This window comes from Danio rerio, chromosome 4, assembly GCF_049306965.1.
Source record: "Danio rerio strain Tuebingen ecotype United States chromosome 4, GRCz12tu, whole genome shotgun sequence".
In the NCBI taxonomy this organism is placed as follows: Eukaryota; Metazoa; Chordata; class Actinopteri; order Cypriniformes; family Danionidae; genus Danio; species Danio rerio.
The window spans coordinates 58,084,176-58,092,588 of NC_133179.1; the positions used below are offsets into that span (position 1 = coordinate 58,084,176).

At 36.0% G+C, this 8,413-nt stretch overlaps 1 long non-coding RNA gene across 1 annotated transcript; it reads right to left on the bottom strand.

Annotated features, from left to right (window-relative positions):
* Positions 1 to 258: 258 nt before the first annotated feature.
* LOC141381920 (uncharacterized) lies at positions 259 to 5,631 on the bottom strand. Its single transcript, XR_012402826.1, has 3 exons — positions 5,606 to 5,631; positions 5,186 to 5,283; positions 259 to 2,490 (listed from the first exon to the last, which is right to left on the bottom strand). It is a non-coding gene; the product is annotated as an uncharacterized lncRNA (long non-coding RNA).
* Positions 5,632 to 8,413: the final 2,782 nt, after the last annotated feature.

The window sequence follows — 8,413 nt, forward strand, 5'->3', positions numbered from 1 at the left end:
ATCTCTGCCTTTGATTCAACCTCGATCCCCTTAGGTGAGCGGAAGGAAGCATGTTGTTTAAGAAGAGATTTTACACTTTCTACCATAATGATTTATTTCTCTGTTTATAGGCTGAGTGGCAATCTGTAAAGGGAGCTCCGTCGGACGCTCTGCATTTATTTGCGGCTACAGTGCTGTCCTGTTTTTTCCTTTTCGTTTAAATTTTCTGTTTTCTTAGATTTAGTTTTCTGTTTTGTTTTCTTTAATTTTCTATCTTTTCGATTTGTTCCTACAAGGACTGTTTATTTAACTTACTTTTGTTGGTATGTTTACCTATTATTGCTTGTTTGGGTCCCATTTTCCCTATTTGGTTCATTTGATTGGATTATAAAGTAGGATCCTTTATAGTTTGGCTAGATTTATTTGTTTATTTTCGAAATTTTGATTTATTCATCCAGCTTGTTTTGATTTGAGATTTTCCCTACATTTTGTGAGTCTCTACTGCTGTATTTTCTTCTTATTGATGTTTGGTTTATTTTCTCTTTAGTAATTAATTTGGCTTAAGATTGAATTGTTTCTTTTCATTGTTTAAGGTGGGATTTAATGGACTTTCTTTGTTTTCATTTATCAATTCTATTACATTTGTTTTGTTTATTTAATCATTTATTTGTGTAAATTGATTTATTTTTTTGCTTTTAATTGCAGGGCATTGGTCCGACTTTTCGGCTTGTGCCAGAGCTCCCAGGGCGGAAGGTTAATTTTATTGGAGATTTTAGGATTTTTCTCACAGTGTGTAGTGATCACTGTGTGCTGGTTTGTTGGCGTGTGTGCTCTTTCTTACACAGTGCATTGCAGTGGTTTTCATTTGCCTGAAGTACAGTCTGGCTGGTGAGCTCCCTGGGGCACAATTTGTTATTAACGATGTTTTTATTCAAGATTTGTTAAAGTAATTTATTTTGGTACCGTGCCAATGTCTCTGACTGTAATTGGTGGAGTGAACTTGTGCGTGCCTTTTTATATAGGTGGTGCATGTATTTTAATTCTTTGGGTGAAATTCCCAAGGTGGCATAGTCGAGTAAATTGCTGTAATTATTATTATATTGTGGGTCTTCCTCCATCCGCTCATCTGCCACCTGTCACAATATTATAAAATATATCTAAATGTGTTTTCTGAAGGTTGGAATGATGGGAGTGTTTAGCTGGTCGCACAGCAGAAGCGCCACGACCCAATGCACACATGACAGTTAAAAGTATCACACACCAGACGCACACATTCGCATGATATTTAACATGAAATTAATCAGATGGTGCTCTGTGGCGTGGCAGGTATATGAACAGTGTCCTGAGTCGTGGCTGGGTGCCACCGAGCGGCTATTCTGGTGTGCGACCTGCTTTAGTAATTAATGACAGAGAGTTTTCAGTTTTGATTGAACAATCCTTTTTGAAAACTGGAGGAGCACAAATTTCTTTCTAAGGGGGCAATGAACCTAGTGTCTGTTGCGATCAGATTTTTCCTCCGATGAAGTTCTGGCACGGTCCAAAGATTTCAGACACTTTCCTGCAGTGTGACATTTACAGTAGGCTATTTCACACTGTCATTGATTTGCAGTTATAATCAAATCATGTTGATAGAAAAGTTAGTAATGAACATTTATACAATATTTAGTTGTGTAAAGCATCTGTTCTGTGAGACGAGCTTCTCATAATGATATGTGAGACCCATATGGCTTTACTGTAGACATTACCTTAAGTAAAAATTATGTCGTCTGAAACTTTGTCATAATTTACACAACGCCCACCAAAAGGCAGTGGAAATGCAAGCCTGATGAAGGTGACCCGTACCAGACTGTACTGTACTTCTCAGTGAAAATGGGCCATTAGCTGCTAAGATCCACTCCTACTGCAGATATATCACTCTTTTCACTCAAAAAAATGGATCATGGCTTTAGTTGGTCCAAAGATTGTAACTATGTTCAAACTAAACAATTCACTTATGTTTGTCTGTTAAAACTAAAAGAGTTTTGTTGGGAAAAAATAGAAAAAGTAGATTTTCAAATTTAAACAGCTCACTTAATTAAGATGAATAAAAGGAAGTTGTGTTGCTTCTGCAGTGCCTCATTTTGGTCGGTAGGTTGTTGTTTCAAAACAACAGAGAATTCAAACCACACAAATCACTCTCATTAAATGGGAATCATTAGAGGAAGATTACAGTAAAAATTTTGAATGTTCAATGCACTGAAAAAAATATGGGTGATTTTAACAGTAAAAGGCTGTACAGTCCACAGTGAAAATCTGTTTAATAATTAGCAGCTCATTTCTGTACAAAATACGCAAAATAACATATCTAACCTTTGTTTTCTAGAATGTAATCAGAGTGTCTGAAATCTCGCCATACACCCTCATTCACTAGTCCCTAAATTAGTCGATTAGTTTAGTCCCCTAGACAGAGTGAATGACCACAATGAGTGAATTCAGACACTGATGAACAGCTGCTGTAGACAAGCTCAATCACTGAAAGAAAGAACAAGACCTAAACACATAGACACAGCCTCACACTAAACAAACTGAATTAAAACGGGATTAAACACCTCCATTAAATAACAACACTAGCAGCTTCACTGATTACAGTTTGAACACATTTCTGTCATATTTGCAGGAATATTTGATAATTAAAGGTTTATATGTTTTTTGAAAAATTTTTTTCATTTGACCTCACCATCATAGAGATCAGAGGCTGCTTTAGTTGGGCTCTTGATCCCTCACTCTTCTATCTTAATGTTTCTCTTTCTGTTTTAACTGTGTGTTTGTAACTCATCAGATAGAGCAAGAAAGGCAATGAGAAAATATTATGTACTAAATTTGAACAGATATAATTACTGGTCTTTTGTAAATGAAAATATATATGATATAACAAAAAGAATTGTGAGTTTATATCAATGCTGTTAGGGACAATACTTAAGGCTTTTCATTAAAGGTTAACAAATACAAAAAAAGTAAATAAATATAAAAAATTAATAATTAGAGTGTCATGCGCAAAACCTTGAAAGCTGAAGACATGCAGACATCAAGAATCAGGATATAAACCTCATCCATGGTTGCTAAAAAAAAAAGCTGCATAATTTATTTATACTGCAATGCATGCTGGGTGCCAGCCTAGTACAAAACTCCCAGCATGCATTGCAGCATGAATATATTATGCAGCTTAAAGTTCTTACACTTTCGTTTCTCTGCCTTTAGTGTATGTTGTTTTTTGAGTGTAATATTTCAGTACAGTATTTTTATAGTTCTGCGTTGTTTTTTTAATCAGATTTTTATTTTTGGTTTGTCACCATTGTTGAAATTCAAAGACTAATTGTTGATGTCTGTGTGTTTCTCATTCCTTCCATAGTTCAAACATTCTCATAGTGAATGGTGTATTTAGGGCTGATGCTCCAGTTGTTTCATTTACATATATTGATCATATCTTACACCAAGCTAACAAGATTTACAACAAATAAACAAGCAGGTGAAGGAGGTTTTAATATCGTAGCTAATTTCATCAGACTGATTCTTATATATTTCTTGGCTTTCATGCTATACAGATTCCACTATTAAGGATTTCGCTCTGGGATTTAAGGGGTTAAATGTGTTTGATGAAAAATACAGACTGTGGAATGTATTTGATGTATATGTATATGAATATGGATTTACAAATGTACCGTAGATTACTGGCAACAGCTGCCGGTATTTTTCCGTAAAATGAACAGAATTTTTAACAGTGTAAATAAATGAAATCTAAATTATAAATGTTATGTTGATCTAAAGATTACATTTATGTACCATGGTAGCATCTCTGTGCAAGTCCAATATGAACTAAGGTTAGATAATGTTGCGCTGCATCTTTTTTTGTTTAAAAGTAACTGTGTAGTTACTAATGCAGTGAAAATCTGTTTGCTAATTATACATACATGAACACATTAGTACGTTGAATGACTTCACGTTTTTGTGAGCTAAACTAGGCTTTTGTGAACTAAGCATTGTATCAGTTGATAAAATATGGTTATTTTTTTGTAAATTTAAACAGTCCTATAAAACTTCTGTATTTTTACAGAAAATTCCTGGCAACCACTGCCGGTATTTTTCAGTAAATTTAACTGATTTATTTATTTTTTTGGCAGTGTCAATAAATTAAAACTAAATTATAAATGTTGTGTTAATTGAACTAAACAACATTACCTTACCTTTATGTAACGAACTTAAGTTCACTCAAATAAATATTCTTTCTTTAAGGTAACTTAACTCTGTTACGTGGAACCTGTTGACACAAAGTTAATTATAGCCAACATATAAATTTTTTGAGTGTTCCTCCCTTACAAAGTCAAAAGAGTCCAAACTTTTCTCAGGGCAATTTATCATCAACCTGATTAATAAAAGGACTAAGCTGAAAATAAGTAAATTAATGAATGTACTATTGAAAATGATTTTCCTTATTTTAGAGGAGATTTTGTTTGTTTTCTGCTTTAGTTTTGAGAAATGTCACGATCTCTAAAATGTACAGGTTTAATAGTATTTAGACAAAAAAAAGTGTTAAAACAATGTAAAACAGGTGACAGTTATAGCCACAGCAGTTGTTTATCATCAGAATCAGTTAAAGCAGAAACACTTCAGGCAAACAAATGAAACCGGTCTGACTGCTGAAACTCTTCAGGGTTTTCAGCTCATGTATCAACACATTAGATTGTGTGATTCCACTGTAAATAAACTAAATGCCTTCATTAATACTGTTATTGCAGTGCGAGTTTTCTGCATTTAAGAGCTTCTGTAAGGGCACACACACACTATGCTATCCGAACTGTGCCAGGCCTGTTTCCCTGTACGTTTGAGAAGCTCCAGTGCTCTGAATCTTGTCAAAAGTGGCTGATCTGTTCGGTGAATTATTTGATTGTGTGTCACTGCATTTCAAACGACTAAAACGATTTAACTAAAGAAATGTCCACTGTGCTGAGCTTAATAAACACTCATAAAGTCAGATTTCAGTATCAGGATGAGAAGGTTTTTGCTTTCAGTGATCCTCTTCCAGAAACACACTCGACTTTAAAAGGTGTAAATAAAATCCTCAGAATGTCTTCAGCTCAGCAGTAAAGTCTCAGAAACACAAAGAGATGATCGACAGATAATCAGACGACACTCATAGATGATATAAAGCACAGAAAGAGCAAACTCTCACCTCAAATAATGCCTGCAGATCTGTCTATTTCTCCGCTGAACTGTTGAGCTGAACAACACATCTGAAAATTCTTTCACCTCTGGAAAACACGTCACATCCTGTTTGAGACATGAGAAAATAAGCAGTCAGATAAAAAAAAACACAGACACACAAATAGATAAGAATAGAAGATAGCAATGGAGGCTTTGCTCAGCTGGTAATAGCAGTGTTGACGGTACAAAAGTAAAGCAGTCGCTGTGATACAACAGATCACTTTTCCAAATGTGCTTTATATTGTACTTGTTATAATCTCAGTAACACAAGTCACAATGAGTGAATTTTAGCCCCAGTTAAGTCGTGTGATCCTGATATCATTCACAGCAGCTGGACTCAATAAAAGACTTTCTCCAGCTGATTTCACTGAATATACTCTACACATACTGTGATGTTTGTGTCTTCATAAGTGTGCAGTTTCACTGCTTCAGGATCAAGTATTCTGTGGAAGGAGGCAGTCCTCCAAATAAACCTGTTTTGTAAGTGCTGTGCATTCCTCGACAGGTTTCTTAATGTTTCTCAGCAGTTCCTTTAGCAGAAAACACAGATGAAAACTCAACTTTAATGACACACGACAGCAGCTCAATGTCCCGCTCTTTATTAGAGATAAAACACTGGAAAATGCAGCAAAACATCAGTCAGACAGATGAACTCAAATAGTCTTCATTACGGCTCCTTCTCAATTCATTTGACACTTTAGTTTAAGTAACAGTTTACACTATTAAATACTGGCTTATTACCTGCCAATTCTGAAAATATTAACACTTGATTAGGGCTTATGAAGTGTGATCTCATTCTACATTCCTAATCTTACCCAATGCCTAAACCCAACTGGGTCATTTCTACTATTCAGTGCCATTTGAGTCCCCGATGCATAATATGGCACAGAATATTTATAAATAAATAAATAAACCCTTAAAGCTTGTCTGACAGGATTATCCCATTCCCACCACAGAACACAATGATACGCACTCTAAATGAAATGAAATTTAAAATAATTACTATGATTTCAGCGCAGGTAGCTGAATCGTCATGTCTCAAGTCATGTATGCTCATGTTCAGTTACTAATATAACTATATATATATATATATATATATATATATATATATATATATACATATATATATATATATATATATATATATATATATATTAGATAAAAATCTAATAAATGCTAGACTTTTCATTGATCTTGCATTGTCATATATTTATTCATCTCACCAAATGCTATTTTTTTTAATAATTAAAAACATATGGATAAAATCTTTAACCCTCCTGTCTTGTTTATATCTTACCCCTTTAGTGTTCCCGGCCTGTTTTAACTGCTCTTATATTAGCAAAAAAAAAATCATTCTTTAGCTGTGAACAGTGTCTCAAAGTAGTGTTGAACATGAATTTTTAGAATTAGACATAAAATAACGGCAGTGAAAATACAAATAGGTGCTGACGATGTTTACAAAATGAACTATAGATGACAAAAATCAAATACTTTGTTTTATTACCGATAGACAGTACCGGCAACTTTCCGCATGGGAGTCGGTTGACTACCAAGGGGGCTAAAGACCATGACCTCTAGCATCTGTCGCTAGAGCACCTTTAGAGGTCAGAGGAGTGAGGTTTACCTGCACAGCACACACTAGCTGGCCTCCGTTACACTCACCCCCCTAAACCTCACTCCCATCCGGGTCACGGCACCAATGTAACCCCACTGGTCCTACGCCACCCAACCAGCTCCGAGCTGGGATTGAGCCAGCGACTTTCCGCATGGGAGTCGGTTGCTCTACCAAGGAGGCTAAAGACCATGGCCTCTAGCGTCTGTCGCTAGAGCACCTTTAGAGGTCAGAGGAGTGCGGTTTACCTGCACAGCACACACTAGCTGGCCTCCGTTACACTTTCACATCTGTGAATCGATTCAGTTGTTCCGAAACAGCGATTACAATTGATACAATGTAGCAATTATTCATTGGATATTCGATGGAAACACATCATATCTGCGAGCTTGTTGTTGCTTTTTTTGTTGCTGTTGTTATATTGATTCATAATTTTGAGCAGGAGTCAAGGGTTCGGCGAGAAAACATTTTTTAAAATTCATCTTCTCCGACGAAGAGCTGTAAGGCGGCATTATACACTGAAAAGGCGGGCTGTGATTTTGAATGGCGATTACGTGCTGCTAACCCACAGACGCCAAAGATCCATCAGGTATGTGTAATTTCCCTCCACACACATTCATACGTACACATGCATGTATGAATGAGTGAGTGAGAGAGAAAGCACGCGCGATGGTCTTGTTTTTATTTATTGCTAAGTGTTGACTTAAACCAATAAATAATCATGTAACATAGAATTAAATATTTAGAAAATGTAAAAATGCAGAATGTTCTATGAGTGGGTTTTTATTGTAAAATAGTTTATTGGAAGTGTACTATTAATACGTGCCTAAACTGTCATGAATTTAATTTTACTATTCCAAAAAAATATTTCAAGAATGTCTACATATATTTTTTCTCTCTCGTTGTTTATTTTTGCAAGACAATATGGTTATTCCCACGTAGTTGTGACTGGTGGAAATACATCAATAATACTTGGACGGACCACGAATGGCTGCAAAATCTCAGAATGGAAAGAAGCTCCTTTATTCTGCTGTGTGACACACTCCGGCCCTGGCTAACTCGGCAAAATACTAGATACAGAAAACCAGTTCCTGTCGAAATTCGTGTGGCAATATGTATTTGGAGACTGGCAACTAATCTTGAATATAGGTCCATCTCACATTTATTTGGTGTTGGGGTGTCCACATGCTGCATCATCACTCAAGAAGTTGTGACTGCAATAAATGTGATAATGAAGCCACAATACATCAAAAAACCCTCTGCAGCAGAGTTCAAAATGATTGTGCAGGGCTTTCGTGACAGGTGGGGATTCCCTCAAGTAGCAGGAGCTATTGATGGAACACATATAAACATTAAAGCTCCATCCAACACACCTGCAGACTATTACAATCGAAAGGGAAACTACTCCATTGTCTTGCAAGCTGTGGTTGACAACAAGATGAAATTTTGGGACATTAACGTTGGGCAACCAGGAAAAGTTCATGATGCCCGTGTTTTTTGTCTCTCTTCACTCTTTGATGGTGGTAGTAGTGGCACCCTTCTGCCGACCTGGACTGAAACATTTGAGGCAATTGATGTGCCACT